Here is a 26,427-nt window from a genome sequence, read left to right on the forward strand (position 1 = left end):
TAAGAAGAAGCTAAGGGGTTTAGATGTTGCCAAGCTGTTTATAAATCACTCGAGGTTATACATTATATGACTGATGTCCAAGGAGCAAGTTCTGACCGTACACCGTAGAATTCACAGCCCTGCCTGGAGGCGGTACGGCCACTTTTAAGATGCGAGGACAAAAGTAAATGACACAAATTCCATTTGGCCAGTAGATGGCACTGGAAAGAAGCGAATATAGCCAGACTCCAGCATAGGCAATTCACCCCGCAGGACAGGCTGAAGGCTCACCAAAAGATTTGTAGCCGTGGCTGGGAAATTATCCCAGAAATGTAAATGAACATTTAAAGATGTATCTGCTCAAATTAAAACAATTCTAGTAAGCCTACCCTAATGAACAACTTTGCAGTTAACATGTGTTTAAAGATCAAAATTTGTTAAGAGAGATAGCATGAGTTGTTACAAGTCTACCATGAGTTATTCAGGAACATAAATAAAGTTTAAAGATTTTTGGAAATATATCACAACAGTGTGCACTTTGAATAATGGAAACAAACAAGTAGCAGAGTAAATTATAGCATCTTCATAATTCACATTATAAAAGTTGAAGGCCTGACAAAAACTAATTGCAAAACTAAAGTGAAACAAATAATGCAGCTAAATGCAATTTCCAGTTTAAACTTAATATGTAGTTTTAGTCTGGGGGCAGTCATGTAAGATGGCACTATTTGCTGAAATTTGTGGTAATTCTGTAAATACCTTAAGCACGTTTATGAGAAGGTTATTAATTATACTCTTTTCTTTGAATGGTTATAATTTAGATAACTGTTACCTAGTTATCTTTTTCAGGTTTCAACATATCACATAGCCAGAACTAACATTTCAGAATACTGACTTCCCAATACTGACTTTTCCACTACGTGGATATGCATCACTCATATTCTCACACATTCATCTGCATTGTGAAAACAGAGAAGTTGTACTTTTAGACATGAAAAAACTTTACAGTAAAATGTAGCCACTCAGAGCTCCTATAAAGGGATTTGGAACTAATTCCTTTCAGGTTTCCAGAAACTTTTGATTTTTAGCTTGTATGTGCATAGATAAAGTAACGCACCAATTTGTACTTCAGTGAAGGAAGAAAGGAGAAAAGAAAGGAAAGAAAGAAGAGAAACAGAAAGGAAGGGAAGGGAGGAAGGGAGGGAGGGAAAGACAGAGAGAAAGGAGGAGAGAAAGAAAAAGAAAGAAAGAAAGAGAGAGAGAAAAAGAAAAGAAAGAAAAAGAAAGGAAAAAAGAAAGAAGAAAAAGAAAAGAAAAGAAAAGAAAAGAAAAGAAAAGAAAAGAAAAGAAAAGAAAAGAAAAGAAAAGAAAAGAAAAGAAAAGAAAAGAAAAGAAAAGAAAAGAAAAGAAAAGAAAAGGAGAAAAGAAAGATTGTTCTAAGTAAATGCAATGATGCTCATCCTTTGTGTTATTTTTGCAATTCTAAAACCGTATTTTCTTCAGTTTAAGAATTACTCCTTTTAACCTTTAGCTCCAAAAAGTGTGTGAAAAGACACTTGATACAGATTTCAGATGTCATGCTACCCATTTCAGTGTTTCCTGAGACAGCTCTAAATCACTGTGCAGGAATTAAACTGACATAGACAACAGGAAGTGTACTACATTGAACAAAAGTGAAAAGTAATTCTCAATCTTTCCCAAGTGCAGTCATCTAAGAACAGCAGAAGAAAACTTTACTTTTATGTAAGTTTACTATGCTGCATCGGAGTATAGGAATCAAGCACTTCTTTATCATGTTACTCTTGAGCAGGTTTCTTTTCCCCATTTTATGGAGACTGGAAACCAATTTTCAAGAACAGAAAATTAATTAAGATGCAACACTTGGTCCTGTAGGACTGCTACAGAGTCAATATAAGTCAGCTTTGGATCTGGCATTTAAAATTTAGCTCAAAATGATGTATTTCTAAGGCTGTAAATAAGACAAAAGACTCCTCTTTGTATTTAAAAATAATGCTCCAAATTGATAGCTTGGACCACACTCATGAGCAAATATGTGCATGTACACTCACACAAATAAAGCATGGTACTTCTACTAAGAAGTAGGTAGTTTTCCCCAGTATATTTGTAAAATAATGCCTATTAACTCAAAACTTCTCAGTCTTTCTCTCCTAAACATTTGAGAAGGGGGCAATAGGGAAGGTAAACAGTCTTATCTGTTTCTATTACAGAGGAATGCAAAAACAGTTGGGTTCTACTTTACAGAGTGGTTTCAGAATCTACTTGTTTGAAAGCCCGCAACTTGTTTAGTATATACAAATAATTTCTGGAAAATCGAAATACCATCTCTCATTCCTGAGGTGCTCTGAAAAAACTGGTGAGGTGACAACAGTATATTCATCTTAAATGTATTAAAAAATAGGAACTTTTCTGTTTGACTTTATTAGGTAAACTATTTTGCATTAAAGAGTTTTCTCATGTGAGGTAAAAGAATTTAATATGAATGTAATCTGAAACTAAATAATTAACTGCAATCCGGTAAGCAAACATTCCACCCTCTCTTTTTTTTTTGCTCTCCCTCTTTTTTTTCTGCTAACAAGCCACCCAGTTTTACTTTCTTGCCTCCTCCCATTCACTCCACCCTGTGGATCTCTGCCAAGTCAGTCCAACTTGTCCAAACAGGACCCGGCTTTTGATAAGATTTTGCTCACACCCTGTACTTCAGAAAGACAAATGAAGCAACTGGGTTTTGTATGCAAATAAGGACAGGTGCAAGGTAAGGTCCAGGCAAAGTCCCTCAGTATTCCCCTATCTGAAGTCCAGTGAAGACAGAAAGCCAGCTGTTGTCTTCACAACAGAAACTCTGCCCTTATGATCCAATATACAGCAAGGTATCCATTCCAGAAGGGAAGTTCATTATCATCAGAGCTCATCACCTTGTCAGGATTGAACACTTGTCAGTATTAGCTTCCTGACAGGTGTATAGTTTATTGTTTCAGAGACATAATTAAATGAAAGCTGAAAGGTACTTAAACGTGTATTCTGACAATAAAGGCTTGTATGGATTATTTACCCTGGATGAAATGTACGAAGTGCTTAAAGAATGCACTCAGACTACACATCTGCACTGCACAGCAGCTGGAAAAGGGCAACCGCAGTGCAGCTACTCCCAGCAGCCCTGCACATCTATCTTCAAGGTCCACCAACTCTGCAAACCTGTTATGAAAGGAAAGGGTGGGGTGGAGGGCCAGTTTTAACTGTGCACATCCAACAACAAAGCTTTATTCTAATATAAAGCCTGTCCTCATTAAATACCTGGAAGAGCAGTCAGTGACTGACTTTTGCTGCAGACAGGGGGGTGGTGACCATACATTCTGCCCCTCTTCACTCTGCCTGAGAATACATACAGGGTTTATTTCCTCAATCTTTGTGCCCAGGGGAAGCAAAGGAATGCTGCCCAATGTACAGCAAGTCTCTTGTCTAGAAGCTTCAAGGTACGACTGTTATTGTCAGTATAATTACAGAATAATGTACACTGGTATCTGCTAAATTCGCACTGCACAAGTGCCCTCTGCAAGGAAGTGCAGCTCTTGCAGCACTGTTTGAATCCAGCAGCAAACATTATCATGTTGCAAAAGCTCTTCAGTCCAAGCACTTCGGGACTCAGACCTGTTGCTCTGAACCTATGACTGCTTTGAACCTCAAGTCAAACTTCCTCTGATACATGAGAAACAATAGTATCAGAGGATTCTCCACTGATGAAACCCGAAAGGGAAGGGAGGTTTTTTGAACCCAGGTGAAAAGTTGTCTTCAGTGGAACTTCCAAAGAGTTTGACAGAGAGAAACCAGTTTCTGAGACAAACATTCCCTGCAGAAGGTAAAAAAGCTGTTTTCCAGAGCTCGTAACGTGCTTGCACTTTACTGTACCAGTTGCTCATCAAGACCTGAGTCAGCAAAAAAGTGTTTCTGAAGTTCCATTAACTTTAATGGGAAGTAAGCAAGTGCTTAACTGCACTTGACCTCAAAATAGCAGCAGGCAAAGAAGCTCTCCACTTCAGCACAGCTGTCAGACTCAGCCAAAGCACCAAAGGTCCAGACGTGGTGCTGTGGGAAGAGACCAGAGCAGCCAGACCATGAGGAACAGAGCAGAAGGAGAATCAGGAAGAACCAGCATGCCAAGAAAATGTTCTACTGATCAATAGCTTTCTGTGTTTATTTGCTGGATTTCCACTGGGTAACAATAATAATTGTTGAAAAAGTTAGAATATTTTGTAAAAGAAAATGGTACCTAGGCAAAAATTTTCTCTTCAAAGTTTTATTGATAAGCATTAAGAGAAAGAGCATTTCTACAGAATTCTGGTATTTAGTATTTGAAATTTTATTTGTTTCTTAGTAAAGACTTGAAATCTTTTATCTTCCTCCTTTCAGGACGACAAGCAGGCTGAAAAACTTGTGGTTTTGCACAACTTTGCATCATAACTTTGTTCATGTCACCTTGTTTGACCTAGAACTGCTTTGACATGTAGCTGACTAATCGGTATTGCAATTAAATTTCTGATAATACTGTTGCAGGCTCTTTGAAGCCATGTGTCTGGAAATGGCTTTCTTGTATATAAAAATCTTGGGGGAAAATGTTCTTGAAGTGCTTGTTAAGAAAATATCTTCTTTACCAAGGAAAAATTGAGCCCATGTAAACCCTGTTCAACCTTCAGTTCTATACTCACTGAACTTAAGAGGAGAACCTCTTGAGGCACTTCCATTAGACAATATTCTCCCTTATCAGGGCAGACTGCTGTCTGGTTTCCTGTCTCAAGCTACTTCTTAGAAGGAGAAACAGTCTAGTAAGGATAAAAGAACAGACTTTTGAAAACAAATGAAGTATGTGGAATGGTATGATAATCTTTCCCTTCCAAACTGAGCTTCGCTTTTCTTGTTGTGTTTTTCTTAAGAGGTTAATTTTTAAGGTAATTTGAAAGGAGAAATATTAAACCTTTTAATTGTGAGGGAAAAATGACAGAAAATATTGTTCTCTTCTGTGAAGGGTTCTGCTATTTCAGGAAACATGAAAAAAAGATTCAACATTTTTATAGCATGGGAAAGAAGAAAGAAAATCTAATCCAAGAGAAAGAAAGTATACATTTATGAATAACATTCTAAATGATTGATTTGAACAAGAATCTGAATACAGGGCAAATGCTGATGAACTTCTATGAACCTATGGAAATGGAAAAAAAAAAAAACAACCAGGGAAAAGAGGTGGACAGTGTAGTGGGTACAAATGTGACAGTGATCAAAGCAAGTCAGAGTCTTTAAAAGTGGAAACTCTGTCATGTAAGTTAGTTGGTTGGTAACACACACGGACTGCATGATAGACAGACCATGCATTTGGTTGGAAGTTTTTTCCCTTCTGAGTTAGTTTACTATTTAAAACCTGTTGGAGCTTTGTCTTTCCATTTGGCTGATGAACACTTACACTTTCTTTCCCCTGGGAGATATCACCCACAGCTAGAAAACCCTCAAAGGAAGCTTTGGCATCAATTGAATGCTTCACAGGGAAGAGTTAAATCTCTCCTAAAACCAGCTCTGCCAAACTTCATATTCTGGATTGGAAGCAACAAGCCTCGGAATGAAAACACAAAGATTGAATGCTGACAGCATAAAGGAACTCTAAAAGACCTCCTGTTAGTGGTGTTAATTAATATTTAAAAGTTGGTTTACAAAAATTATTATAATTTTAACCTCAGTTCCCTATTTTATAGAACTTCTGGCTACAAAAAGGTGTGAACCACAAAATTTACTGCATTTATTATACAGCAGTTTCCAATATTAAACACAGTTAAATGCATCTCTCTTCCTCTGTCATTGGGAAAAAAAAAAAGATTAACTGTTTGAAATCTTGGGCAAATTAAAAGTACAAGAATTAAAATATGTAACTGTGTTCTAATGAGTAAACTCATCCATGGTGTTCTAAAACAAACAGAAAAAACAACAAAATAAAAACAAATGAGAGCAACACATTCAAATAATCAATAAACAACTTACCAAAACTGTGTAGCCAAATACTTCTTTTTATCTGGATTTCTGAACAGACAAAAAACAGTGTTCTGTTAATATGTGCACATAATCCAATAATTTTTTTTTACATACAATTAAGCTCTGAAAGAAGTTTAAAGTGTGTACTTCAGATACTTCCTAAAGATACTGTCAGTGATCTCAAACAGCTAACTTGTAGCATCCAGAAGAGCAAGAGCAGGAACTAAAAAACTACTTTAAAAATCACTAGAGGAAAAAAAAAAAAGTAAAATGAAAGGGTGGAAGTATTTCTGTGTGTATAGTAACCATGCATATTCCAGCCCATAAGAGACAGAGAAGAATAAATACTCCATGTTGCATTTTCATCCAGGGCACACTGAAGTTAATGCAAGTTTTTCTCTCTATTTCAGTGAGCTTTGGCTTGGATCCTTTAGCTCTTCTTCTGTCAGATTCAAAATAACAGAAAGATTTATGTTTTTCTCAATTTCCTCTCAATTTCTCACTATGTCTGCCTGCAACAGGGTAAGGGGGAAAGATAAATATAAAACCAGGAGTAAAACAATTACTTTTATGCCTTCAAAAACACAAAATGTACCGATTAAGCAGTACGGGGACAGCAGTACTTATTAATACCAAATAAAAGTTAAGACAACAGTGTCTCATTTTCTGTATTACATCTGGAAGACAATGAATCTTCTAGCCTGTATAGGGGGAAAATACCTACTTCTTTGGAGATTTGCAAATACAAAGTACTTATAGTGAGCCATTCAGGCTGAGTAAGGGCTGAAGTCAAAACCTTCTCACAACTATGAGCCTACAGAAGTGGACTTTCTTCTCACATATACTCTTTATACATCAGTACAACTCTGTGACTTTAATGGAGCTATTCCAGATCAGCTGATGAGCAAGTGAGAGCAGAAAACTGGCTCACAACTTTCTAGAGACTTGAGTTCAAGTTTTCAGCGAACAGAGCTAAAAACTCCAGTCCACCCCCATAACTGCATCGGAGTCGAAGGGGCGTGTTAAAGGTTAACTTGGAAACCTCGTTATGACATAACACAGGCATCTTAAGCAATCCTGAGTGTGTAGAGACATGATAACTCATCGGGTGGGGATTGGGAGTTGAGGGGCAGTGACAAGGGGCCTGGACCGAGGCTACCGAACTGCCAGAAAACAGCCTGAAACAGGAAAGAGCACCACATATGCCACTTGGAATGTGTGACGCAAACCCCAGCCTTGAAACAAAGAACAGGAAACAGCTCTGCTGGCTGTGCTGGGGAGAAAGCACAGAGAAACATTTAGGCGGCCCTCCCTGACCCTATATTCATGAGCAGCTGGAGTCTTTTAAAACAACAACAGTGGGTGGAGGTGTTTGTTCATTGGGTGTGAATAAAAACACTGTCCTTATGCAGGGGACCTGCCCTATTTACAAACAGGCTCCCTTAACATGAGGGAGCAGGAGATTTTAAGACACCACAGGTCAGGAGGATTTGCTGAAAGCTTCCCTTAGACCAGTTGGTTTATTACTGTATTTATGCCAGTAGCTAAACAGAGCTCCAGCTTCATGACATCAGAGGCAGCACCCAGCCTGGCAGAAGCACCTTCTTCCCAGAGAGAGTTGGGGGATGAGAATTGCAGGAAGGATTTCTAAAGCTTGGGGCTGCTCCTGGACAGTGGCTCACTCATGCTCAATACTGCTCCATAGCTGAGGACCAACGTCATTCAGAGAACCCAAGAATATTTTTCTAAGCCATCATAAGCTTAGCATTCCCTGTTTTCATATGCACTTTATTTCAGAATCTGATTTCCCATGAATTTACTACTTTTATTTTTGAAGCACCTACATATAAAGCTGAATAAATGAAGTAAGCCGAAGCAGAGGAATAGCACAACTTGTCTAGATTTCATGCAGTAGAATAACTTCAACACTTGTTCTCCTTCAAAGCTGTGGTTTCAAATACTCTCTCTTCTCTTAGATACCTTGCATTAGTTTTTTAGACAGCATAGACAGCATGGGTGGGACATCAAGTGTGAGAATGTTACAGCAAATTACGTGGATGAGTACCACAGCAACACCAATGAATGCTGTGGGGTTCCAAGGCTGGAGTTTAATAATGAACATGGGGTAAAAACTAGCTAGTACAGCATCTACACAGCAAAGTGTGGGTGTAGGTTTTATGCCAATAGTATCAGTTCCTTACTTCTTCATACCAAGTAACTGCAACTACAGGTAATTCGGTGATTGTATAACATCTCCATTATCACTGAGTCTTTAACTTATCTCACTCACACTTACATCTTTATTTATCTGAAGGCTTTTGCTTTTGGCTAAACAGGTGTTGACTAGGTCAAATGTTCACAGTACCTAAGGGCTCCCTTGCAGCTCTGCAACCTGGAGGAAGTTTTGCTTGGACTCTTAGGGAAGGGAAAGACCATTTAGCATTCTTTCCTGCCCCCACCCCTTGCCCTTACCCCCAGTCTCTCTTGTGATCTGTACCATAGCCATGTGCAGGGAAAAAAAACCCCAGAAACATTTGCCTGCTTGTGAAAAAAAAGGCTACTCAAGTCAGCTTCGGGTATTTTATATTTTGATACTAGGCAGTAAAAACATATTCTTAAAAATACAAGGTGAAAGCTAATTTGAAATAAGTGTCTTCTGGGTCAGGTGGGATTATCAAATCCAGATGTAATTCCTCTCACACAAGCACCAGCTGCTCATGTGACTATCACGCTGGTATCTTTAAAGTATTTGATAGAAAAGTCACCAGTCAGCAGCCATGTAAGTCTTTCTTTTCAATACAGGTAACGTATACTTATGAATATTAGTTTAAATGAAGTCAAGTCTTCAGAGGTCTGCTACCAGCCACTCAAATTCAGCTTTTCCCAACAACTAAACCTTCAGAGTTCAGTTCCACAAACAGTGACACCTCCTGAATTCTCAAAGGTGAGGAATTGAATAAAACTGTGGACCATGCATGTACAGTACCTGAAGCAAAAGGGAAGTGCTCAAAACAGCTTTAAGGTATTTTTTCATGTAACTCCTAAATGACCACTTAAGCTATTCTGAACTAGGTCTTTCTCCCAAGCTCCAGTCAGGTGCTGTGATCTCCCACCGCAGGCTCGTGTTGCTGAGCCTTCCTTTGCCAGGGCTCCCCTAGCTGTGCCAGGCACTCACCCGACAGCGGTCCAAGGCAAGTAAATTCTATTCCCATTTCGGTTAAAAACAAATAAACGAACAAAAAAATCCCACAAAAGCCAAAAAAAAAACAAACAAAAAAAAAAACCAAAACAAAAAAAAAAAAAACCAAAAAACAAACAAACAAAAAAGACATCTAGCAAAGGAAAGGTTATTTCTAACTGCACACTTCGCTTCTTTGCTGTCCCACGTTTTACCTTCGCCTGCATGGCGGCCAAGCGGTGCTAAGGTGACGTGACAATACGAGGGGCAGGCTTTCGGGAGCCGATTCCATCCTCGACTTCACCAAGAGTTAATCGGGGGACATGGCGCTTGCCGATCCGCTCCGCGCTACGGAGGAACACGGCCCGGACGCGAGCTCCTGCCCTGGCATCTAGCCCGTCGCCCGCGGAACCGAGCGAGCCCGCTATACTTTCCACCTCGGTTTGGCCGGGCACTGTATCTCGCCCGGGATCCGGTGGCACTTCAGTCTCTACCAGAAGACGCGCCTGTCCCACCCCGGCGAGAGGCCAGGGGCTGCGGCCGCGCCGGGCGGGAGAGCGGCCCCGAGGGGCGGGCGGCCCGCGGGCCCTCCCGCCGGGGACAGGCAGGGGAGGGCGCCGGGGAAGGCGCCCCCCGAGCGGCCCCGCCGGCCACACAGGTGCGCTGCCCGCCCGGCGGGCGCGGCGGACAGCGGCGGCCCTCCGCCCCCGGCTCCCGCCGGCCGCACAGCGAGATTCCCAGGCGCCGAGGAGGGAACCCCCGAGGCGAGTCCGGCGCCCCCTTTCCCTCAAGTGCGGCCTGACGGAGACCCAGTTCCCGCCACCCCCGGCGTGGCTGCGGCTCCCGCGGCATCACCTTGCCGCCTCGGGCTCCGCGCTGCTCGCAGCGCCGGGAAACTTTCCTCCTCCGGCACATCCATCCCGCAGTCGGCACAGCCCGGCCCCCGCATTACCCCCGCCCTCACACTTACGCTCGGCAGGCGGTGCGGACAGCGCTGCGATTCCGTCGGCTCCCGCAGCGCCGGGGGTCGCGGTAGGTAGCGGGAGCGCTCCGGTGGGACCGAGGCGCGAGGCCGGCGTATCCCGCGTCCCCGCGGCTAAGGCGCCTCGGCGGTGTCTCCGGGTCTGTGTGCGAGGAGGAGCTGCCCGCTCCCGCCCTCCGCCCGCTCGCCTTCCCCCCGGGCTCCTGGCACCGGGCCGCACTGTCACATGACGCCGGCGCCGCTCGCCCTGCCAGGCTCCCCGGGCCGGCGGGGTGAGTGGCGGTGGGAGGGTCACGGCAGGGAGCGCGGCCGGGCGGGTCCCCGCCCGCGGGGTGGAGGCTCCGCCGAGGGGCCGGGGCGAGTCACCGCTCACAAACAGCCGGGCACGCACTGACTGCGCGCCCGCCCTGCCTCCCGGGGGCAGACAGCCTCGCACAGACACTAATTATCCCCAGCAGCCCAGGGAGGAGAGGGGAGGGGAGCGGGGCCGCCCCACCGACAAACCTGCCCGTCCAGCTCCTCCTCCCCGCCCGTGTGTCAGGCAGAGGCGTGCACCTGGCAGCGGCCCTGCGGCAGGGCGCACCCCTCCCTGCTTCCCTCACTCCGCGTCCACCCCGGCCGACCTGCGGCGGCAGCAAAACAACAGCAACACCCAGCGCCCGGGGGGAAGGAAGGGAGGTGCTCACGCTGGGCCGCTGCCGCCGAGCTGGCTTCGCCGGCGGGGGCTGGGAAAGGGCGCGGGGCGGCGCGGAGCCGGGCGGCGGCTCCCCTGCCCTGCCGCCGCGGGCTGCCCGCGCCGCGCCCCGTCGCGCCGGGAGAGGTGGCGGGGCCGGGCGGGGCGAGGCGAGGGCTGGAGCGCGGCGGGCGTGGGGCAGAGGTGTCGGCCCGGCTCCGCCCCAGCTTGGCCCCTGGCCCGGCGGGACCGCCGGCTGCTGAGGCCCGTGCCGGGGAGGTTTTTATGGCTGCGCTTAGCCCGTCGTGCCTCGGGTGCGCTCCGGCCGGAGCGAAAAGGATCTGGCGGGGAGAGGCGCTGCCAGCTTACCTCTACTCGACCCCCGTCGCCAGAGGCGGCGATCCCCTCCCTCCTCCCCTCCCTCCCCAACCCGTGCCGCCCCAGCCTGCCCAGCCTTGCGTCTGGCACCGGCCCGGGGCAGGTGTGTGTGCGTGACCCAGCCCGCCCCTCCTCCGGGCTCCGCTCGCAGCGGCGTGGGGCCGCGCTGCCCGGGGGGCCGCGCTGCGGGGCCGCTCCCGGCACAGGGATGCGGGGTACGGCGGGGCGCTGGCTCTGCCCCAGGACTGCGCTTGCTGCTCGAAACACTTTTCAGCGGAGTGCACTGCACACACCCTCTGTAAAATGCGAGGCACTTACAGCCACAGAAGACCGAGGGACTTCGCTGGGAGCAGTACTTTAAAAAAAAAATTTATATTGGCTGACTGTATCGATTCCACTGGTTAAGGAAAAGTGCTGCCACTTATTCACTGGAATATAGTATGCTTATAATGGTTATAGTGTGCCATATGAAATAATGTTCTCTCCTTACTGATGTATGGTACCTAACCATGAGACCAAGAGAGAGGCAAATGCTGTGCTTGGCAAAACCCTGTCCAGTGCTAATGGCGTGGACGGATGGAAAGCCAGTTATACTTGTGGATAGACAGGTTACCCGGCAGATCTTCATTTACATGCTTTGTTTCGTGGGTAAAGTCAGTGGAAGGGGCTGAGTATTTCTGGCTCCGCAGGACCAGTCTATGTATATAACTGTCTGAATGGGTCCCTAGTGTAACATACCTGTTTGTATGTTTAGGTTGAAATTTCTCTTCACTTTGATTCTTATTGACCCAATCGATAATGCTGTAAAAACAAAGCAAAGAAGGAAGGGGAAAGGATGGGAAAAGTATTTTCAAACACATGGCCATGCACGCATGTTCAGACGATGTCTTTATTCCTAGGTTGTTTTAATAAATCCCTTTACTTATCTTGCTAGTCTGTATGGCTTTAAAAAAGCAAATTAAGACACCAATCTGAAACCCTGAAGGGTATGACTCAGTAACATAACAATAAATTGTAGTATCTCCTGCTAAGTAATTACACCATATCATGTCACAACAAGGTATTGTTGAAATACTATCATGTAGCTCATAAAGTGTCATTTTTTTATTATAAGCCTATAAAATAAACAGAATGCTGTGTTACACACACGGGCACAAAATATTTCATTAGGGCTGTGAAAAGGAGCTGCTGTAGTTTTCTTGCATGAACATGCTCAAGATAAAGTAGGTATGTCCCAGTTTGCATTCCTTTATTCTGGGAACTAGCAGAGGTTAAACAGCTAACTGAAACTCTTAGGTCAGAGGCAGAGCTGTTCTAATGTCAAATCGTGAGAAATGCCAAAATATTTAGTAGTAGCCAGCATGCTGCTCCTGGTGAAGTCACTCTCTTTTCTTGCTATTATCTAGCTGTGGCCTCAGATGAACCTGTTTTAATCTGGTGTAATTTTACTGTCTTCTTGTGAAGTGGCAGAGGAGAGGGAGGATTGAGAATGATGCCTTTGCACTGTCAAGACTGTATACCTGTCAGCATTTTGTTGCCTTCCAGTGTTTTTGGCAAGTCCAAATTCTGAAGGGAGCAGAATCTTACTGATTTCAGTGGGAATTGAAAAACCAGAAGGGAGAAGCTGGGAGCAGGGAGAGTCCTTGCCATCTGGTTAGCAGACCCAGCAGTTTTAACCATGTCTGGAAGTGTTTCTAGATCAAAGGACTCGTCGATGGCAGCCCTTAACATCTTCCAGCACAGCACCTCTTCCATCTCTGCTCTACCCATCATCCCCACAGAATGACTTCTATCTTCAAACAGAAGGAAGAGAAGTGGTATGCAAGTCCTTGGTATTGAAAAAAAAGAAAGACTGCTGCTTGGGTGTCCTTTGGTTTGTAGCACCTGCCATGAGCCCTTGCAACAAGATGGAGCATTTAACATGAAGGGGCCTTGAGGATCCATAATCCCAAGCATTAGGAAGAGCGTTGGCAACATATTACAAGTTTCTGATATAAGCAGACAGGAGGTGTTACCTTGAGTGTGTTGAAGGGAAGGTATGGATCTCTGGTGTGAACAAATCAGTATTAAAATGTTAAATGAATGGGTATAATATGTTCAGATGTCTGTTAAAAGACCAAATCCAGCCATTTGTTGAAATGAACAAATTCAGCTACATTCAGCCAAATTGCCACTGTGATAAACGTGACTGTTCTGTCACATTTCTGACAAATTCAGCTTCCCAAAAATCAGTTAAAAATAAAATAAATACTTAAGAATTCTGTGCACTTTTCCCGTTCTTAATTCAACTTTATGCTATGAGGTGAATTGGAAGTAGTTTGCTGGATCCAAGCAGTATGATTGTTAAGCTGGCATTTCTTCCAAATTGTTCTGTGTTACAAAATGTACTTTATATATAGTCAGTGAGTGGTATTCATGCAGGAAAAATGTCCACTGCAACCAGTGGGCTTTTTTCTTAGTCTACAGATACATATTTGAGGGATTTGGATATCTGTGTATAAACTTTGTTCTGCAGAGTTTCTGCAGAGTTTCAGGTCAGATAGTCACCTCATACATCTAGTCCTCACTAACAGCTGCTGGAAGGAATGAGGGAGAGAGCATCACATAGCCAGCAATATTCATTACTCTTGTTAAACACAGTTCACATTTTGGAAAAAAACATAAATTTTACACTTAAAATGCTATTAATTTATTGCACCCCAGAAGTTTAATCTCTACAGTACAGTGAGGATACATAAGTCCAAGTTGTTAAAAATATAGAAGTTGAGGCAGTATGAATTTGAATTGAACCTTTAATGACTTAAAAGCTTAGGTATGTTTACGCCACAGTGATGCACATACCTGAGCTGGTTTAAAACTAGTCAGCTGGGGAACTGGTAGCAATCTAGCTGTGGCACCATGGACCCTGTAGCTATCTGGAAAACATGCCCAAAAAGCTGGGTAAATACTTGAGTGGTTAGGCTGGCCCGAACTCAATGGCCAGACTACTACCAGTGCCCAAGACAAATAATTTAAAGCTTGCCAAGCAGTGTATCCCCAGCATGGCAGTCACATCACTTGTGACTATAGCACAGACATACCCTTCTGTGAATTCTGTGACTCAGCCGTGTCTTCTGGCAGATGATTCCTGAGCTCTTCTGGGAGTTCTGTGGCTAGTATCAATTCAGTGGTCCACAGGAAAGGCCTTTGGAGGTATTAAAAACTCACAGGACAGCATAAGATGCACCTTTATCACATTGAAATGTCCTGTGTTGTAACGGTGGGCTCTCGTAGCCATGTGAGCAGCTTGTGAGTCAATCTGTGTGTTTGCATAATTGGGTCCTTCTTGTTTGCTTGGAGGAAGGGCAAGGCAAGGGTGAGTACCAGGCTTCCTGGCTCTGTCATACAGGTGTGGACAAGAGGAAACCACTGGAGGAGCTTGGGCAGAGCTGGTATTGAGGTGCATGGGGCCTAGGGCAGAGGCTACTGTGTGAACCCCTCCCTGCCTCTCTCCTGCCCACACATGGATGATGAGTCTTGCTGCCTGACCTGGCCCAGGTTCTTCCTCCTGCCTGTCCCTTCCTTGGCCCATGGACCAAGGCAATTACTGTAGTTCCTCATCCCTGAAATGAATTCACATTTTGTGAATTCAAACAAATTTCAAACACCACAAAACAAGGTTCCTCTCTGTTCACCGCCTCACACAAGGAAAGGATGGATGGCTGCTCTTTCTAGTTAAAACCAACAAGTCACACTTGACTGCTTTTAACAAAAATCAGCTCTCTGAGGTCCAGCCCTCAAGCCCACTGCAGCAATCAAAATTACAGAGGCATGTGTGTGTGTTGAATTTCTTGCCATATGTTGATGTTTTTAAGAACAGGCATAATTTTGTTGCAGGTGTAAAGACTACTGAAGGCTGCTGAGCTTGAATTTCATTATTTGAAGTATAGAATGATGGTTGAATTTAGTAGTGTGGTCCAAGATGTAGTTGAGGGACACTTGAAGTTTCCATAGCAGAAAGAATAACAACAATTTTGGAAGCAAGAGCAGATACATATGTGTGAAGATTGATGGGTTTGGAGACCAAATCTTCATCAAGCATATGCTGACATGAACTCAAGACGATGTGTGGATGACGTTATAATTGAGAACGACCTTGTGTAGGTGCCCCGTCTGTTAATACTGTTCTTGAGCTTTATTTCTATAATGATGTTTTCCTCAGTACTGGGGCTGGAATTTCTCTCCAGAGTGCACAAGAAGAAACAGAAAGATTATGTGGTTCTCTCATACAAAAATATATGCAGTCAGTGGTTTGGTTATAAAAGGTCTGTTGCTTTCAGTCTATGTTCACTGTTCTTTCCCAACAGAAAGCAATGGAAAATACATGGATAAAAAGTGAGTTACTCTGTTGACTTTCACTGTATAAGGATTTGTTCTGTGCTCTGGAAGTCTTGAAATGATGGTGTGTTGGGTTTGCATGGCTAGGTTTTGGTAGCAGGGGGCTAAAGCTGTGGCTTCTGTAAGAAGCTCCCAGAAGCTTCTCCCATGTCCAGCAGAGCCAATGCCAAATGGATCCAGCACAGTCGTACTATTGGCCAAGCCTGGGCCAATTAGAAATGTGGTAATGACTCTGTGATAACATATCTAAGAAGGAAGAAAGAAAGTTATTGTGCAGATGTAATTGCAGCCAGAGAAGAGTGGGACGAGAATATGTGAAAGGAACAGCTCTGCAAACACCCAGGTCAGTGGAGAAGGAGGGGGAGGAGATGCTCCAAGCACTGGAGCTGAGATTCCCCTGCAGCTGTGAGGTGAGGCAGCTGTGCCCCTGCAGCCCATCAGGACCATGGGAATGCTGAGATCCACCTGCAACCTGTGGAAGAGTCCCACATTGGAGCAGGTGGATGCATGACATGAAGCTGTGATCCCATGGGAGACCTGTCATAGAGCAGGTCCTGGGAGGGATCTGCAGACCCATGGCATGAGGAGCCCATGCCAGATCAGGTTTGCTGGTAGGACTTGTGAGCCCTTGGGGACCCACACTGGAACAGCCTGTCCTTGAAGGAATGCACCCTGTGGAAGAGTGACCCCTTTTGGAGCAGTTTGCGGAGAACTGTTGCCTGTGGGATGGACTCTGCATTGGAGAACTGTCTCCTGTGGGAGGGAGCAGGGAAGGACTGCTCTCCCTGAACAGTGGCAGAAACAACATGTGATGAACTGACCATAATCCCCCATTCCCTGTTTGTCTGCGCTACAGGGGGAGGAGGCAAAGCTGGGAAAAAGAGGGGGGTAAGGGAATGTGTTTTTAAGGTCTTATTTTACTTGTCATTATCCTGCTCTGATTTTGTTAACAATAAATTCAGTTAACATCTCTAATTCAAGCCTGTTTGCACGTGACAGTATTTGGTGAGTGATCTCTCTCTGTCCATATCTCAACTCATGAACCTTTTGTTATATTTTCTCTCCCCTGTCCAGTTGTGGAGGGAAGTGATAGAGATGCTTTGGTGGGTGCCTGGCACCCAGCCAGGGTCAACCCATGGTAGATGGGAAATCGAGAGAAGTGATTCTGCTCTTTGCTATTCTCAGAAAATCTTGTAATGCACCAGTTAGATAGAAAGTGGAATTGTTAACAGATGGAAGTTGACTTTGCTACACAAAAAAGTAATTTAGATGTGCCTGTTTATATCTATTTAGGGTCCATATCATGTCAAAGTAATTTGACTTTGCTCAGTTAAGCAACTCAGTGGAGTAATGCCAGGTTACTCCTAGGGGAAAAGCGGGTCTTGGATCTTCCAGGAGATAGTTAAGGCTATCTAACTATAGTAGCCTATAGTTAAAGCTGCTAGAGCTTCCATTATTATTTATTTGCTTGACTGATGGGAAAATAGATAAATTTTAAGAATTTTGTTGAGGTTTTTTTTGTTTGTTTGTTTGTTTGTTTTGTTTTGTTTTTTTTGTTTAATTTAAGAAATTATTTTCCCATTTTGTTGTGTTTTATTATGTATGGCTTTACATAACTTGAGTAGGAAACAAATTGATCTTTGGAGGTTTCATATATCCAGAGATCACATTTTATGTGTCCTGCAAGAATGGAGGTTTTGGGTTTAATTTGGGTGATTGAGAGCTATCTTAAAATACGGAGGATGTTAACACTCCTTTCACATTTGGGGACATTGTTTGCTTGTGTCGTTTAGGATGTACTGTCAGGAATTAAAGAGTCCAATTCAGGTCTGACGTAACTACATTGACTTACTGGAATTTCCACAGTCACAAATGACTCATAATGCTCAATATTCAAAAACAAACTCCAAAAGCATGCAATTTTGGGAAACAATGTTTGCTTTGGTTTGTTGTTTGGGGTTTTCTTCCCTTGCAAAGCTGGTATTGTATGAAAAAGATACAGAAGAAGAAACTGGAAAGTTAATAGAGAACTAAAAAAGGTTGTATCTCTTTTACTATAATGTTATTGAATACTTTCTGAAAAGTTAGCACATTTCTTCGCTGAATTGTGAGATGCTGAAAAGACTTATCAGACAAAATGTAGAATTTCACACATTTGACTGAAGAATGTACTGAAATTGGTAAGATATTGACTCCTTCTCTTGCTGTTTGAAAAACCCTTGCAGACTCTGACCAGTTTGAACTAGCTGCCATCTTTAGCTGATTTACATAAATTAAAAATATCACTATATGAAAAAAAGTATTTCAGTAAAGGCTGTGATACCCTGGAGAAAAAATGGTGTCAGGTGATCTAAGAGCAGCCTCCTGAGCACTGGAGGTTACTGAGGAGGTGAAACTGAAGCTGAGGAGCACAGTGTGGAAATGGGAGACAGTGGTTTCCTAAAAATGAAGAAATAGGGGAGGGGAAATCTAGGCAAAACAAGGATAAACATCGTTTTGGTTTGAAGTTTTGGAACAAATTCCCAGAGAAGCTCTGAAATGTTTTCAAAAGCTTTTCAGGATCTGACTGGACAAAGTCTAGAGAAATCCATTCTAAACTCAGAACCTGTTCTGAACAGGAGTTTGGACTAAATGACCTCCTGAGCTCCTTTCCAGCCTGACCAACCCTGTCATTTCTTTATTTCTGCATTAAGTACCACTGTTAGGGGAAGATAAGGATCATTATATGCTTTAAAATCAGGCTGTTCATGGCAACTTCTAGCTATAAAATGCTGTAATTGTTAAAAGGAAAACCTGAATGAGAACAAATTGCAAGTTAAAATTATCATAATGCAGGCATTAACAACAAAGTAAAGGAATAGCCAGTGGCTACCATCTTACATACCTGTATGTAGTACTATATGCTCCAGCAAGAATGGCATCTATAGTTCCCTATTTTAACCAGCAATAATATTTTTTAAATTATTTTTTAATATTTTTAATTATTACTTTATTCTAAGTATTAAAAGCAAAAATAAAATCTAGGAAAATATATAATTTCAAAACTTTTAAAAAATTATATCAACATGTCTATTTTTTTCAACATAACTGCTGTTTCATTATACTTCCAAACTACTTTTGTAAAGCAATGGTATTTAGAATTTCAGTGTATATAAAGAAATGATTAATGGGGTGATATCAGCTATAGTGTGAAATTTATACCTCTTCTACGAAATTTAATTTCTTTTCGTTCCACACAGATATCTAATAATGTCATTATTGATCTAAGTATTTTAATGAAAAGTGATTTGACAGAAAATTTTAATTGCATACTTAGCAATACAGTTCCTGCAGTAAGAAAAATGTATCTCTCTATCTGCAGAGCAAAATTCTATACTCATAAATTAATGGGAGAAAACTCCTGTTTGATGACTATTGCTTTGACCACCTGTGCCTCACATGTCCAACTAGCATGTGAAGGCTAGAAGAAATTTCATTTATTCAATATGGGCATATTCTTTGGGACAGTACAGCCAGCAGAAACTTGAGATGAGGATTATCTTGTAGGTCTGGTTTTTCGAACTGGCTAGGGTGTGTTACCTTAATAAGTAAGCCAAATAATTACTTATTTACAGAGTCAGCAAATAGTAAGGTCACACTGGCATTTCTGAGCAAAGACTGACACTGAACTGATCGGTTAAAGTGGCCTGAATTTATTTGAAATACTCGAGCAGTAGTTATAATTCAAGCAAAGCCCTATGGAATTGTGAAAGAAAAAGTACTAAGATAGAAGGGGATGTGGCATTCAGAACATCCAAAGTCATGGGGGGTTACTACACAGGTATCCTGCTTACAGCTCAGTTTATAGTTCAGGATTCCATCAAGAAAGTGAGTGACATTAAAATGATGTGAAAGTAAAGAAACTATTTCACAATATGTGCAAGTCTTTCAGTTGTGCTCATAGCTTCTTCAATGCAATAGGAAAGCATTTGTACAGTATGTTTTGCCAAACAACTTCAAAATTTTTCATGAATTAGATATAAAACCATCACCAGAAAAACATTTTCCAGTCTAAGCTTTGAAGGAAAACTCACCATTTCTGTTCCTTAATCTACATCACTTCATACTAGTACTACATTTTTAAAAAAAGACCAGGTTCTTTTTAAGTCCTCAGGTTTTCAGAGTGCATCTTGAAACAGTTTTGAAGGAACCAGGTTGTTAAAAAGTGGGAGTCATGGTTTAACCCCAGCTGGTAACTAAGTATGACACAGCTGCTTGCTGCAACCTGGCCCCCAGTGTGATTGGAGAAGAACTGGGGGGAAAAAAGGTAAAACCTGTGGGTTGAGATAAGAACAGCTTAATCATAGGAATAAAATATAATAATAATAATACTATAATAATTTAAATTAAAGAGATGCAACAAAAAGAAGAGACAGCAAAAGAAACACAAATGATGAAAAATGTAATTGTTCATCACCCACTGACAAATGCCAGGCCTATCCCTGAGCAGTGATTGACTTCTCCCCCACCCAGTTTCTATACTGAGTGTGACACTCTGTGGTATGGAACATCTCTTTAGCCTCTTTGGGCCAACTGTCCTGGCCATGCTTCCTCTGTGCTTCTTGTGGACCACCTTGCTGGCAGAGGATGGGCAGCTGAAAAGTCCTCGACTTAGAGTACACACTGCTCAGCAACAGCTAAAACATCAGTGTGCTATCAACATTATTATCAGACTAAATCCAAACCCCAGCCCTGTACCAGCTACTAGGGAAAAAAAATCAACTCTCTCCCAGCCAAAACCTGGGCAGTAGAGGAATCAGTACATCATAAAAATTGTTCTCTATTGGCATTTCTCAAGGCAAACTGGGCTTTTTAAAATTTGTTTGTTTTGTAGGTTTTTTTTTTGTGAGGGATTTAATTTCATTTCATTGTTAGTAACAGAAGGTGGAAATAGAATTGAAATGTATATATATATATATGCACTACAAGCACTGGAGTCAGGACCTCCTGCTTGCCTTGTCAGTGCTGGATCATTTACTATCTCTCTTTTGTGTTTACATAAACCCTGTTTTTTAAATGCACAGATGCAGTGGACCTGTGTCAGACCTGTTTTCTGTGCTTTGGAAAAAATCTACTAACTTAAGTGTGTACTTATTTCAAATGGTATTGGAGACTTTCAAGTACAGCACTATACTCATACCTTGTGAAGAGTATCTAAATGGCCTTTATTTAATTAAAAGCTACATATGAGTTAAAAACTCTGGTATCAGTATAATTGGCAGTGAGATAGAGTTGTGAAATATAAAACTGGGGTAGCAGGTATATGCAGGGAAGGTGAAACAAGACTTCTGTTCAAAAAATCTGCTTGCCTGTATTATTACCATGTGGTGTTGATTAATTCTTACTTCTGGTCCTAAATGGTTGTGCCTGATGTCTCTGTCTTGCTGAGCTCTCTCCTTGTTTCACTAAAGAAGCAGCAGCATCTTCACTGGTTGTAAAGGCAGCATTTGTAGCAGTCGCCAAGAAAGGCAAGATTACAATGGACACTAATTTAAATAAAAAGCACTTGGGCATTTTATGTGCCTGGATGCAGGGAATTTCTATTTCAGCTCTTTTTCAGTCCTTTTCTTTAGACTTTGATGACAAGCATCACCTACTTGCTAAGGGAATTTCTTTGCTGCAGCTCTGTGAAATGGGGAAGCATGATCACCATTTTCAGGAAACTGGTAGTGTGAGCAGGGAAGTGTGAAAATTACAGTGTCTGAATTAGTAGATACTCTGTTAAATGTTCAAATGTCTATCTCAGTTCAGAATTGTGGACTTAGGCTTCAATGTTTCAAGAGGTCAAGAGCTGAGCCTGGCTTTGTTGAAAACATGGGGAAAGCAGTGCACCATCCTTCCCCTCTAACATGCAGGTGCCCACTTGGAGTTCAGTTGTATTTGGTGGAGCAATAGAGAATTTCTGGGCTTTGAGGATAGTGGACTTTTCCTAAGCAATTTCCTAAATTATGACGATGATGAAAAAGCCAAATTAATATATAAGTTGATGTAGAAACTTCTTTTTCCCTACCATATGACAAAGAAACATTCATGAGTAATAGAAAACTGCCTGAGCCATGAGCATACTACCATGGTTAGGTAACATTGCTCAGAGTTTGCACTGAGGAAACTGGTGATTATCCAGCCACCACCACAGATCTTGGGCACAGAGACAGCAGTGACACAACAACTGACTAGCTCTGCTTTTTTGGACTAGTTAGCTGGTGTGCTTTGCCACTCTGACACCCTGAGCTTAGACTTAGCTTCTTCCAAGGTGGTTGGTTGCTGTACACATCACTGTCCTGAACAGTCCAGACAAATGCAATGTACCTTCATTCCTGTTTCCAAGCTGTGGAGTGTCTATTGGTATGTGTTGCTGTCTCTCTCTGTCTGAACAATATCTGCTGTTACCCTTTCAATATTTTTTATGACTGTGCTATGTGTCAGTTTCACTAGTTTCACCCTGTTGTTCCCAGATGCTTCAGCCATGTTCTGTCCCTTATGGGCCTCAGGGCAGGCACATAGCCTCCCAGACCTGGAGGGGGGTGTGAAGGGTACCTTCCCCTCCCAGCACTTCTGCACCAAATGTTCTCTGTGTCAGATTTACACAGGAGGGTGTTATGTCCCTCCAGACACCCTTGCCCTCGCCTCTGCAGAGGCTGGTTATGTAACTTTGTAATGCTAAGTTCCAGTATCTATAGTAACATTTAAACAGAAATAAAACAGTTCTCAAAACAGGGAAAAATTACTGAAAACTATCCAGAAATTAGATTTTACCTCTCCTGGGTCACATGAAAACATGGGTTGTTGGATCTATACAAACTGTAGATGAAAACCTAATCCTTACTGTGTCCTTTGACAGTATGCAAGAGAGATGGAAGAGAGGAAGAGGTCTTTAGAGAGGAGACAGTTGACCTGGAACAGGAACAGGCATAGCCAAGTGAACAGGCATAGCATCTTTCCAAAGATCCAAAGATGCTTTCAGAAACTTGGTAAGAGGGTTTTAGTAGGGATGGGTGTGGGAAGAGTCATGGAATGTTAATAATGGCTGCCTTTTGAAGTGTGTTGGTGCCGGGAGAGCACTGCTGCTCATGTGCACATTGAAGAGTTTGTCTCGGAATAAGACGAACAAGATTAGGAGAACATGAAGATGGCTTTTCAGTTTACTCTCCTCTGTCTACACTGAAGGCATGCTCTCCTCAGGCTTCTTTGGATCCCTTATGAACAGCAAAGTTATTCCTGTAGTGAGTACCTCTCAAAGGAACTGCTTCAGCAAAAGCTCACCACTGAGGCATGGCAAAAGCAGATTCACATCAGTGAAGAAATTCAGCCTTTGGTGAACAGTTACTTAGAAATATCATCATAAAAATATGCTGTAGAAATCCTGAAGATTATTTTTAAAAAGAAATAAAAGTTGTATTTACAAATAAAATATTGTATCAATAAATATGCTGTATTTATTTCTGCAGGCATCAAATCTTTTCTGTCATCTCTTCAGGGCAAACAATGTCCAAAGTCTTCCTTTAGCCTCTTCCATTGTGCCTGTTGCCATTTCTCCTCTTTATGAAGCAGTTGAAGAGTACATCTGGAGAGGGCAATATAGTGTGCATACTTCTAATAAAAGGCCTGGACAATCTGCTACAGGTATTCAATGAATAGCTGAAAACTCAAAGTTTGGGTTTGTGGAATCTTCAGTTTTGTACAGAATATATGTATTTTTCTTGGATAATACTAATGGCTCTTCTAATGCAATTTTCAACTTTTTGGTTTTTTGTTCTTCTATACTTGAATAGCATTATATTCTGGCACAATGTTTCATCTCTTTTTGGAGTGTGCTTGTGGCAAGCAAGAACTATGAATTCATAATACAGAAGTCTCAAATCAGAGCTTTACTTATTGGGTTCCAGAGAGGATCATAAAATGCGTCAGTTATTTAGGATGTAATGTGAAAATAGAAAAGGTACTTTAATTTAAGAATCAAGCTATCAAGCTTAAGGAAATACTATTTTTAAAAATAAGACATGTAATATAACATTCATTTTCAAAAGCAGCTGAATTTTATTACCTTAGGGAAATAATTATATAACTCAAAATACAAATTAATGTTTCTCTCAAAAATGTCTATTAACTTGCTTTAAAATTTGTCACTAAATCTGAAATGTTTAAACTCTCACATCTTCCAAAGAAAATTGTTGCAAACACCAGTCCTTTGGAGGTAGAAGTTCTCAGAATTATGCACTTGAGAAAGTTAGAACCTCTTATATATATGGATACCATCAGCTTAAAGAAGTCCTCAGTGACATGTTTTTCCCCAGTAGTCCAGAAACCAAGACCTACTCAGTTAATAAACTAGCTTTTAGTGACATGAATAATTAATAAAAACATCATCAATCCACTTAAACTTTTTAAAGCAGCTATAATCAGGGCTGGGGAAGAGAGTTAAAGGCAAATAGAAAAAGGATCAGATGTGGAATACTTTGACCATAAAGTTTATAAATCTTTCTTCAGGTGTACAAAAAAAACCAGACCTAACAATAGCAACCTTGGCAGGTAGTAATGAAGAATTGGGAGGATCAGAAATTCTAGAGTGGAAAATCAACATACACACCCACTGGACCAAATTCACCCCTGTGCTAATAGCCAGCAACAGCCCAATTCATGCATAAATCCTATTTACATCCTTACGTTGGAATAGAAGTACAGGTGTAATTTCAAAGATACTTGAGGAGAGAGAGTTTCAGTCTTTGTGGTCTCCTACATTCTACAAAGGCTTGTGGATGTGTCTAACCTAATATACTGCATATATTTCTGGTATAATAATTGATAATGTGTAAACTTAAAATGCTGGCTGTTAAGGTTAGGAAGAATTGGAACCTAAACAAAGAAATGTAAGACATGAAGAATAAATCATAAAGTCTGTCTTTTAAGTATGTGTCAATAGTAATGGAGTAGTTAGTGTAGGCACAAGGCTCTGTATATCAAAACCACTGTATGAACAACAGCCTAGATTCTAAATGCCACTATGTCAATGGTTCCAAGGAAATGCAAGGGGCTACTTTGATAGGGTTTCTCTTCACTGAGCTTTATGTGCAAAAGAGTCACCACTGCTATTACCTCCTATAGTTTACAGATAGCATGATGAGGTAAGACCAGCAAAATATTCCGTTCTTAATTCTGAAATAATTAGACACAAATCTTGAAAAACCAGTGATTCTGTGAATACAGTCACTTGAGCTGTGTTGCATCAAGAAGTTATTTGCCCCTGCATATTTAGCAGAAGATATCCTTGGGTGTGGGTAGTGATAAGTGTAATTGAGAGAGAGCAAAGCAATGCAGGTCCCTTTTTATGCCAGTGGCTCTCACACTGAGGAACCTTGAAAACTCTCTTGTTTCACATAGGCTATCTGTGGAATTCCTGCCATCTATGTGCAATGAATTCAGACTGAGATCTTAATACTGGCTTCTTTCAATCGAGTTTTGTTATGCACTTGGCATGCTTTCACACCCGAACCTCCCATCTGCAGCCTGCACCTGCATTGCTCAATATTTAACTCAAAGATCTCTGAACTTCCTGGACCATTAAGGTGTCTCTTGCTTTGTGGCTTGCTGGTGTGGCTGTTGCTTACCATGAGAAGGGAGTTGAAATGCAGTAAAACAGTGTAGTTTTCCTCAGTTTTGTTTGAAAAGAGCTACTGTCTGGCATGCTGCAGCTTTTCCTCAGTATGAAGCACGGGGTATGAAGAGCAGAGTGTAGCATTTACAACCTGAAATTAAAATGCTATTGCTTTGCATTCTTATATTTTCTCTTTCTGTACAGTAGCAGAGTGAGTGCAGGGTGTAGTGCTGTCCTTATCACAAACAAACCCACTATTTTCTGCACTCAGCTACTGAACTATTTGAAAAAGAGCAATTCCTTTGTCTTATGACTCTTTCTGACAAGCTGTCAATAAAAATTCAGGACTCCATGCAGCCTCTCATATGACACAACATGCACTTTACATCCAGCAGCTCAATGTGTTAGAGATACAGTAGGTATTTGCCCAGTGATTTTACAACTACATTGCACCACAAATTATTCATTCTGGCTTTATAGCCATACCTCTCCCTTCCTGATCTGGTCAGTCTTTTCAGAAGGCTAAGTCCAGCATGATAAAGTGAAAGATATCTCTTTGGAGTTCCCCTATAGCTGCATACAAATTACTGGTGAGCTGCATACTTCGTTAGTAAGAACAAGTATTTCAGAATCAAGAGTTACTCCTAAAAATGATAAAATTGTGTATTTGCTCATCCAAGCATGTCTTGAGAATGACTATATTTGAGTGTACCAACTTGAGAATGGGTACACTCAAATATACATAAATGTGTCTATTGTGGCTACCACAGTCTATTATTACAGATACACACATAGTGGTTTGGATAACCTAAGAACTTCAAGGTTCACTGGCCTGAGTTTTATGTATGAAAGGTCCTTGTGAAGGCTTGAGGTCTGCTCTACTCTAGAAAACATGTTTGGAGCTGGCAAGCCTTCCACAGTTAAGGTCAGAGGAAAGATTACTTTTGATCGTATCCCTTCTTTCCTGGAGAAAAAAACCCCAGAAATCAACCAACACTTTTCTGGTACAACTGTGTCTCCACTGGAATTTTACTGAATCTGAAGCAGTGAAGTATCACTTAGAATGGCTCTGGACGTGGAACCTGACTGAATTTCAAGCTGGCTTGAAGGGGTTAAGGGGCATGGACTGGCCACCTAGTTACAGAAAATCCTTTATGTGTGACCACACTATTCTAGGCAAGGCACTACAAGCAATTAAT

At 42.0% G+C, this 26,427-nt stretch overlaps 1 protein-coding gene across 4 annotated transcripts in view; it reads right to left on the reverse strand.

Moving 5' to 3' along the window:
- KLF3 (KLF transcription factor 3) overlaps nucleotides 1-10,794 on the reverse strand; it is a 28,325-nt gene extending 17,531 nt beyond the window's left edge. For 2 of the 4 annotated variants that reach the window (XM_053940218.1, XM_053940219.1), the window contains exons 1-2: nucleotides 10,158-10,794; nucleotides 6,019-6,057 (exon numbers count right to left, since the gene is read on the reverse strand). The gene's annotated coding sequence lies outside the window, so the exon portion shown is untranslated. Of the gene's footprint in view, nucleotides 1-6,018; nucleotides 6,058-9,402; nucleotides 9,625-10,157 lie in introns of those variants that run through there. The other 2 variants (XM_053940220.1, XM_053940222.1) reach the window with 2 other exon arrangements.
- Between the last annotated feature and the right edge of the window lie 15,633 nt (nucleotides 10,795-26,427).

The sequence above is a fragment of the Vidua chalybeata genome, chromosome 4, assembly GCF_026979565.1.
Source record: "Vidua chalybeata isolate OUT-0048 chromosome 4, bVidCha1 merged haplotype, whole genome shotgun sequence".
In the NCBI taxonomy this organism is placed as follows: Eukaryota; Metazoa; Chordata; class Aves; order Passeriformes; family Viduidae; genus Vidua; species Vidua chalybeata.